Source organism: Acinonyx jubatus, chromosome D1, assembly GCF_027475565.1.
Source record: "Acinonyx jubatus isolate Ajub_Pintada_27869175 chromosome D1, VMU_Ajub_asm_v1.0, whole genome shotgun sequence".
Classification (NCBI taxonomy): Eukaryota; Metazoa; Chordata; class Mammalia; order Carnivora; family Felidae; genus Acinonyx; species Acinonyx jubatus.
This window is the reverse complement of record NC_069390.1, coordinates 18,334,008-18,343,445: the sequence shown is the minus strand read 5'-3', so window position 1 is coordinate 18,343,445 and position 9,438 is coordinate 18,334,008. Positions and strand designations below refer to the sequence as shown.

The 9,438-nt window shown below is 52.9% G+C and overlaps 1 long non-coding RNA gene across 2 annotated transcripts; it reads right to left on the bottom strand.

Annotated features, from left to right (window-relative positions):
* Positions 1-201: 201 nt before the first annotated feature.
* LOC128311788 (uncharacterized) lies at positions 202-9,086 on the bottom strand. Of its 2 annotated transcripts, XR_008290378.1 has the most exons (5): positions 8,728-9,086; positions 5,078-5,211; positions 4,156-4,242; positions 3,540-3,772; positions 202-737 (listed from the first exon to the last, which is right to left on the bottom strand). It is a non-coding gene; the product is annotated as an uncharacterized LOC128311788 (long non-coding RNA). The 2 variants fall into 2 exon arrangements; XR_008290377.1 differs by lacking the exon at positions 202-737 and having other exon boundaries at positions 2,707-3,772.
* Between the last annotated feature and the right edge of the window lie 352 nt (positions 9,087-9,438).

Below are 9,438 nucleotides of genomic sequence, written 5' to 3'. Positions count from 1 at the left end.
CTTCCTCAAATTCCACTTGTGTGACCTTGGGCAAGTTGCTTGAACTCTCCGAACCTCAATCACTTGATCTCTCACGTGGGGATAATAGTAGATTAGTTTACGATATAACTTGCTTAAAACACTGCCTAGCACATAGGAAGCACCCAATCCGTGACAGGCACCAATATTGTTGTTTTAATAGAATTGCAACTAGTTGTCGATGCACTTTGTAACTGGGGATTTACTGTCTCACGGGGTGCCGGGACACTTACGGGCGGTGTCCTCGAGCACCCCCATGGTGGTGGGAGGCCCCATGTCATGCCCTGCCCTTAGGAAGCCCTGGAGAGTTGGCAAGAGCATGAACTTTACTCAGATGTTGCAGAGTACGGGTCCCAACGCTGCCATTTAATGACTATGTGATTTGGAGCAAGAAACAAGGCCCAGTCTCTTCAAAAAGGAGGTACGAACAAATTCCCAGTTGCTGGAAGGGTTGACGACACCCAACAGGTCCTCAGTAACGTTTCTCCCCCAGAGGCTCCCATTTGGCCCCTGGAGAAGGAGTCCGTGAGGGGTTCTGGCCCCGCTGCCTCTCTCCGTGCTCAGCTGCTAGAGCCTTGCCGTCTTGGAAGAAACGGAACGTTCTGGGGAAGATGACCCCGGCCAGGTTGCTAATGGCCAACACCCCTCAGAACTGGGAGGGCCTCCCCATCTCCTGAGTGAAGCTGGTTTCCTCCGGGCTGTCCGTCTCTCTCCAGGCCCTGAGCACAGGTAGGAAGGGCGGGAAACACATAATAAGGACTGGCAAGTAGCTACTTGCTCATGCGAGAACTGGTCTATGCATCACCCTGGCCCTGCTGGCTGCTGCTAGTGGAGGGCACTGGTTAAATTCTCTGAGTTTGAGCCGGGCATGGGGTTCAGATCCTTACACCACAGTGTATTGTTCAAGCCCAGGGGGCTGCAGTCACACTGGATTCCATGGAACCCGGGAAGTTTAGCAGCTACAGCCCCTGTGTTGGTGCGGCAAACCTCAGCTTCTTCATCTGTAAAATGGGTGCAGGGTGACTGAACAAGACCACGCAGGCAAGGAGGGAGGTGAGCGTAGCAAATGCCCGAGAAGTGGCAACTGGGGTTGTTTTTTCTGCCTCTTTCCCTCTGGGTACCCTTGCTGTGTTCACTGTGGAAAGCCCTGAGGCCTCACTGGTCCGCCCAGAACAATTTCCCCCACCGGGAAGCACTGTTCTCGGGATCTTCATAAGTAAACACACCCTCCGGGCAAATCTGCCCAGTGGAAAATACCCACGGTGGCTCCCAGAGACTCTCTTCCCTCAATTCTTCCGACTGGACAGGGGGGAGAGTCGCCCTTGGGTCCCGGCTACCGGGGTGAATTTAGGCAGCGGACTTCCACCAGGGGTCAGCTAGCCGTAGCCCCAGGAGACGATGCTGTGGGACCAGGAGCGAAGCTGTAACTCCTCCCAAACTGGACCGTCACCTCTCTGAAAGGTAAGGAGAGGGGAGGCCTGTGACAGGCCGCCCCTTGCAACCGCGGCAGCCGGCTGAGGTGGGGAGGTGAGGCCTCTCCGTTTGCTGGAAATGAATCCATGGAAAATGCTGGAATGATGTCCCCGCCTCTGGAGCCACTGGGAGGCCGCAGACCTCAGGGGCGGGGTGGGGGGCGGGGTGCGGGAAGGGCTGTGGGAACACACAGAGCAGACGGGGATCAAACTGACTTTTTGACACGTTTCTGTGGGAAGGCGGCTCTGAGTGTGAAGCCGGCTCCCAGAGCAGCTTGGGACCTTTCATGTGGCGCCAGGGCTGGTGCTGGCGCCCTTCACTGGATGCTGGGGCCCCGGGCGGCCCCGGGCGGGGAAGGCAGAGGGGGGGACGGGAGGGGGCCCGGGGGGCTCCCACTTCTTTCTACCTCCGGCACCCTGGCATCTTCCCCGCCAGAGGCTGGAACAGCCTGGGCTCTGGGGTCAAATTCTGACTCAGCCAGTTCGCCGGCTGTGTGACCCGGGACAAGCCACTTGACTTTCTTGCTACTGTTTCATTAAAGAATGTTGTTGTATTGAAACAGATTGCATATATTATGATTTCATGGGATCAGAACAATCTGGCAAGGCAGAGATCATTAAGCCCATTTTACAGATGAAGAAACTGAGTCTGGAGCCTAAGAAACACCGAGACCGTGAGGGGCACGGCCCAATGCAAACGCGCGCCTTTTGCGTCCAAAGTTTTTTGTTTGTTTGTTTGTTTTTGTTCTTGTTACATCCAGAAACCTCTCTAGTTAAGGCTATTGATGGAAACATGACCTACTTTTGTTAGCGAAGCTATCGTGAGTACCTGGGGCACATAGCACACCGCATGGTCCCGTGGTTGGAGCCTCCAGACATTTCCCATGGGGACGGCGCAAATGTCCCCATTTTATGGGGGATGGGGTGACACTGTGGCTCATAAGACCAGTAAAGGGACCCAACAGGGAAAGAGCGTGGGTAGCATGGGCCGGTGCAATGTCCAATTCTCTCCTCTCCGTGGTTCCTGTCCTGGAACCATGCCAAGCCTGGGAACCGTGGGGCTTTGGAGAGTACCACTAGAGAGGACAGGCAGGAGGCACCCCCCCTTGGCCTCCCTGAAGCGCCCCCACGTAGCTGGGGGATGAGTCACCCACCCCTAGGGGACTTCCCCAATTGCCCACAGGTATGCAGGGCCCTGCGGGCTCAGCCTCCTCAGTGCTTGACAGAGTCCAGGCCCAAGTGCAGGGAGCTGGGAAGCAAAGTGACTGGAGAGGCTCGGATGAGGTCAGGGAGGGTCGCCATCTTTGTGTCACCTGCCCTGGGACCGCGTGGGAGGACGGTCAGCTTGGGAAAACAGACAGAAGTGGGCTTGAGATCCAGTTCTGCCACACCAGCTGGGGGACCTTGGCGGACTGACCGACCCTCACCGAATCTCAGCGGCCACTTCTGAGGAAAGGGTTAATAACGGTACACTCTTCACAGAGGTGATGAAGGACCCCAAATACTGTCTGGCTTACACGGTAATAAGGGGTTTAGCACACGGATACGCTCAATATGGACTGGCTGTTATTGTCATTGCTGTTACCATCCTTGGGCCAATGTCCAGAACCTTCTGCCGGCTCAAAGACACACACTGAAGGGTGGTGCCCAGGGCTGGTTTGAGAAGTGAGAGAATCTCGTAACCCCATTTGGGGGGCCCTGAAAGTGAAGCTTTTGTTGCATGATCGAGGGATGGAGTGGGGGGCTCCCCAGTGGGGCAGTCGGGATGGGGATGCTGGCGGGGGAGCCTCAGCCCTGCCTTCATGGCCTGGCAGAACTGGCCTGCACTCCCACACTCTCATGCAGGGGTCTCTGGGATGGCACCAGAAGCCCAGGGTTTCAAATGATCCTGGGTTGCCCTCTCCTCGATGCGTCCGCTGAAGGCCACTGACAGGACATGGCCAACCTTGCTGCTGAGGCGTGGTGCCCTCTGGGTTGCTAGAGGACTGTGGGGCTGGTTCACAGTGGGCTTCTGGCAAGACGAGGCCCCTCTCCACGCCTCAGTTTTACCTTCTGAGCAGTGGGTAGAGGCTCTCTGGCTTTTTCTGCCTCCCTTGGAGGAGCTAAGGAGGACGCAGAGGCTGGCCTCGGCTAGAGGGACCCAGGAGGAGCTCCTGGTCTGTTTGGGAGCCACGCTGGGTCCTTCTGGGCTCCGCAAGTTGGCGGCCTTGTCCGCGCCAAGGGTGGTCAGCACATTCGAGGACTCCGCCTGTGCTCACACCGCCATAGCAGGCCCTTGCTTTCTGGGAAAGGAGTAAAGATTAATTAAGGTTGTCAGGGCCTAAGTAAAATCACCAATGTCAATTTCCTCCCTCTGGTTCTTGCTGTCAGAATAAATTGGACAGTCATTACCTAATACTCAACCCTATTTTCCTAATATTTCATGCGTGCTGAAGCGTTGATGGGAAACAGGGAGGGTGAGGCCCTTTGGAGTGGCAGAGAGGGCAAGCCGTGTGGAGCTAAGGGTGTCCTGGCAGAATGGCCTTGCCTCCCGCTACTCCCTGGAATGGTGATCTCGGGAGGGGGCCAGGGGTGGTGCTCTGTCCACACAGGGCACTGTTCTGACCCAAATGAGACAGATAGACCTACTGGCAACAGCTCCCAGGGACCGTCAAGCAGCTGGTACCTTCGGGGACTTTGGTTTCAGACCAGGCTCCAAGGGCCACAGCAACTGGTGCCTTCACGGACTCCAAGATAGCCTCAGTTTCTTAATCTGAAAAATGGGAATGAATGAAAGAGCTTCACTCACAAAAGTGGACAGTCTGTCCCTTCCCAGGTGCAGGCGTCTCCCCGGGGAACACTCCAAAGACCGGAAATCCTTCAAGTCCCAAAATAAGAGCTGAAGGTGCTGATGGTAGCCTTTCAAGGTCCCCCACGTAGGATTACGTGCCTCACTGACTTATGGAACCAGCCCTAGGCACCGCCTCTCGGTGTGTGGCCTTGAGCTGGCAGAAGGTCCTGGCAATTGGGCTAAGGACGATAACAACACCACCGATAGCAACCGGCACCTACTGAGTGGATGTATGTATATACTTGTCAGCTGATGACTGAGAGCATTTTGTGAGAGCGTTAATGGGGAGGGGGCAGAGAGAACTCTCTGGGGTGCTGGAAAAAGTCTATTTCTTGATCTGAAGGATGGATATCCCAATGCATACAAACAAATATTCACTGAGCTGCGCACTTAAGACTTTGCTTCATGTACGCTATGGGTCACCGAAACTTTGGAACAGCAAAAGGATTCGGCCATCATTGGGATCTGAGTGTTGACCATAAGAGGCTCTGAAACACTGAGAACCAACTGAGGGTTGATGGGGAGTGGCGGGGGAGGGGAAAGTGGGTGATGGGCACGGAGGACGGCACCTGTTGGGATGAGCCCTGGGTGTTGTATGGAAGCCAATGTGACATTAAATTAAATTTGATATAAAACAAATACAAAAATAAAACCTGGAAAGCACTCTGTGATGCTACTTCCCTGTGGAGAAAGGGCTCTTGATTGGGCATCACCCTGGGCCTGGCATGGTGTGACAGGGCTCCACAGGCTCTCTCACCTTAACTCCGCTGGTAAGCCCATGAAGCAGGACTCGCCATCCCCAGTGCAGAGCAGGCAGCATGGCGGGAGGGGTGGGAGACCAGGTCTGCAGCCAGCCTCCAAGCTTGGGCAGGTAGGTCTCAGTCTGCACACCTGTGACAGAGAATGATGACAGAGCTGACCTCAGAGGGACACAATGAGCCACTGCTGGAGGGAATGTCAAGTGGTATAAACCCTATGGAAACCATACGGTGGTTACCCATAAAATAAAAAATAGAATTACTGTATGATCCAATGATTCTCCTTTGGGTATATACCCAACAGAGTTGACAACAGGGCTTCCAAGAGAGAGTCGTACATCCATGTGTACATGATAAACACTATCAAGAATGTAGGGGCGCCTGGGTGGCTCGGTGGGTTGAGCGTTGGGCTTCAGCTTGGGTCATGATCTCGCAGTCCATGGGTTCGAGCCCCGTGTCGGGCTCTGTGCTGACAGCTCAGAGCTTGGAGCCTGCTTCAAATAGATTCTGTGTCTCTGCCCTCCCCTGCTCGTACTCTGTTTCTCTCTCTCTCTCTCTCTCTCTCTCTCAAAAGTGAATAAATATTAAAAAAAAAAAAAAAGAATGTAAAGTGCTTGCCTCAGAGAGGCGATAAATGAAGGTTAAACTTCAGCCAAGTGACTCCCCTTCTCTGGGCCTTGGTTTCCCCCTATGCTGGGGGGTGTATGTGTCAGTCCCCTCTGCATGGATTGTCCCCACTGATGGGTGCCCCCGAGACCTGAAGCCCCTTGACCTGCAGCTCTCGGGAGTGCCCGGGCATCAGGGATGGACGTGGGCAGTTTTCTTTTGAAGAAGGTCTCTGTGCTCCCCTTTCAACTGGAGCCTGAAAGGTTATATGCCCGTACTCTTCAAATTCACAGCCAGCCCTGAGATCTTCTAACCCTACCAGGTCACTGGGGAGAAGTTGCCTCCGTCTGATGGAGGCAGCCCAGGCCACTTTTGGACACAGGAGGATGGTGCTCATTTCTTTTGTACACGAACTTTTTGGAGTTCCTACGTGTGCTGGGCCCTGCGCTGGGCTCATGCAAGGTACAGACAGTATGTCAGGGATGCCGCCTCCAGGGAGCACAAGAGCAACCAGGATGTCAAGTCTTGCCCACAAATCTCCATAATCCAAGAAAATAAGTGATAGAGGTTGTGAGGAAGGGATAGAGTGAAAGTGGCAAGGGAATTCTGAGCTGCGGCCACCAAATCTTACACAATGATGTTACTTAGTCTTTGTCAAAGGTCCCTTGAGCTGGAAGGGAACTTCTATCACTCATGGACAGCAAACTGCCTGAAGACCCCCTCTAGACATTCAGACGGCCCTCTCGGAGTCCCAGGGAGTGGCAGCCCTACCTAGTTCTCTCCCTCCTCCTTTCACCGCTATCTGGGGACAGAGGACCAGAGAAGCTGGTTGGGGTGGGGGAGGGAGACAGAAAGCTGGAAATTTCAGACTCCATTCGCCCCAGCATTGTGACTTCGCGGCTAAGTTGCTTTACTTTGCTGAACCTCCGTGTGCTGATCTGTGAAATGGGAATGCCGTGCTGTGGGCCCTATCTCAGACATTGCCCCACGGCATAACTCCACCACACCAGAGCTTAGGGCTAGACACGTCCAATCCCCACGGCCTAGAACACAGTGAAGAGTGAGGACTTACCAGGTATTTGTTGAATAACATGTGTAATAAAATCAAGCACAGGACCGGACCCTGGATGGTGGAAACAATCTTGAAAAAGAATGAAAGTGGAGGGCTCACACTTCCTGGTTTCAAAACCTGCTATTAAGTTACAGCAATTAAAACACTGTGGTGTTGGCATAAAGACAGACATATAGACCAATGGAATAGAATAGAGGGCCCAGAAATGAACCCTTGCACATACAGTCAAATGATTTTTGACAAAGGTGCTGAGACCATTTCATGGGGAGAGGACAGTTTTTCCAAGGAATGGTGCTGGGAAAACCGGATATCCTCATGTGAAAGGACAGAACCGGACCCTTACCTCACACCGTATATAAACGGTAACTCAAAATGGACTGAGAACCTACACATAAGACCTGAAATGGTTCAACTCTTGAAAGAAATCAGAGGACAAAGCTTCATGGCACTGGATTTGGCGATGATGTCTCGGATGTGACGCCAAAGGCACAGGCAGCAAGAGCAAAACCAGACAAACTAGATTTCATGAAAACTGGAAATTTTGTGCCTCGTAAGACACCATCCGTAGCGCGATAAGGCACCCCCACAGAATGGGAGAAAACACCTGCAAATCATCCATCTGATAAAGGCTTCATATGCAGAATATAGAGGAAACTCCTAAACGCAGCAAAGGAATAAACATTCAAAAATGGGCAAAGGACTTGAAGAGACAGTTCTTCAAAGAGGATATACCAATGGCCAATAAACACATGAAAAGATGCTCAGTGTCACTCATCGTCAGGGAAATGCAAATCAAAACCACCTCGCACCCATCACAATGGCTGCGGTCACCAACAAAAACAAAAACGCCCAAAAACAGAACTCAAGTGCTGGCGAAGATGTGGAGAAATCGGAACCCTCGTGCATTGTTGGTGGGAATGTTAAAGGGTATGGCTGCTGTAGAAAACAGTCTGCAGGTTCCTCAAAAAATTAAAAATCGAATTACCATATGGGCCAGCAATTCTACTTTTGAGTGTATACCCGAAAGAACCGAAAGAAGGGTCTCAAAGAAGTATTTGCCCACCCATGTTCATAGCAGCATTATTCACAGCAGCTAAAACGTGGACGCAACCCAAGTGTCTACCGACTGATGAATGGGATTACTAATGAGCGTACACACGTACAATGGAATATTATTCAGCCTTAAAAAGGAAGGAAATTCTGCAATATGCTACAACACGGATGATCCTGGAGGACAATATGTTCAGTGAAATAAACCAGTCTCAAAAATATTGTATAATTCCACCTACATGCGGTGCTTAGAGGGGTCAAAATCAAAAAGCCCAAAAGTGGAATGATGGTTGTCAGGCACTGGGAAGAAGGGAGAACGGGGAGTTTGGGTAAATAGAGTCTCAGACTGACGAGATGGAACGCGTTAGGGGGACGGATGGTGGGCATAACCACACAGCACCGTGAATGTAGTTAATGCCACTGAACCGCACACTAATAAACGGTTAGGTGGTAAACTTTATGTTGCATGCATTTTAACACAATGAAAAAAAAGAAAAAATATCAGGGCGCCTGGGTGGCTCAGTCGGTTGAGGCTCAGCCTCGGTGCAGGCCATGATCTCGTGGGTTCGTGAGTTCGAGCCCCGCATGGGGCTCACTGCTGTCAGCCTGTCCGCATACAGCCCGTTTCGGGTCCTCTGTCGTTGCGGCTTCCCTGCTCACGCTCTGTCTCTCAAAAATAAACATTAAAAATTAAAAAAAAAAAAATTAAGCATGGAAGAGTGAGACTAGGCACATCCTGGACATTCTTATGCTTATCCTGGGCGGGACCCTGAAAGAAAGATTGAGACCCTCCCTCAGTTTGGGGTGTGTGATGGGGGCCGGGGTGGGGGGGGAGCACCTCCTGGACAGGAGCAAAGTTTGAGCAAAGACTGGAAAAGGGAAGAACAAGAGGTCACGGAGCCTTGTTGTTTCTCTTCCTACCCAGGATGTGGGTCTAGAGCAGACATGGTGTCACCCCAAGTCCAGAGACACCGGCCTTGATGTGGACATGATACACGCCATGCCTGCCCTCTCCGAAGGCCCCGACGTTCCCAGGCCTTCACAGTCTTGCTTAATTCCCTCAAATACACGCAGCCTTTAATTTATGGGGACACAGTAGTGGCCCCAGGGTCTGAACTAGAAATCAAAGCAAACAGGCATCATTTGCCATAAACAGGCCGCTCCCCAGTGGGTTCTGAGGCCCAGGGACAAGGAAACCCCGAGATCCTCAGATGGGGAGCTCACAATAGGCGCGGGGCTGCGGTCCAAGGCTCCGACCGCGAGGCCCCTCCCAGCTCCGGTCTTGGAGGAGCCTCTGAGCCGCTGGGAGGGGCCGTGGACAATGGGGGGCGGGGTCCACCGGCGGGATGGGGAACAATGGGTCCAATCAATTCCGGAGCCTCCTCACTTGTTCTAAAATAAGTCTTGGAGGTCTGGGGTGGAAGTAAATCCCAGTAGAGAAGAACAGCCTCGCCTCCCTCCGTTAGGGAGGTTGGGCTCTGGCCCCGAGTACCCATCGCAGCGCCCCAGCGGCCCGCGGGTGTTGGTGTGCTTCTAAATGTTTAACCTGCTCCGGAGAGGGTCAGCCCTGGCCTGGAGGGTTTGCCTGACCCTGGCCTGGAGGGTTTGCTGATCGCCCAAATGGAAAACTCC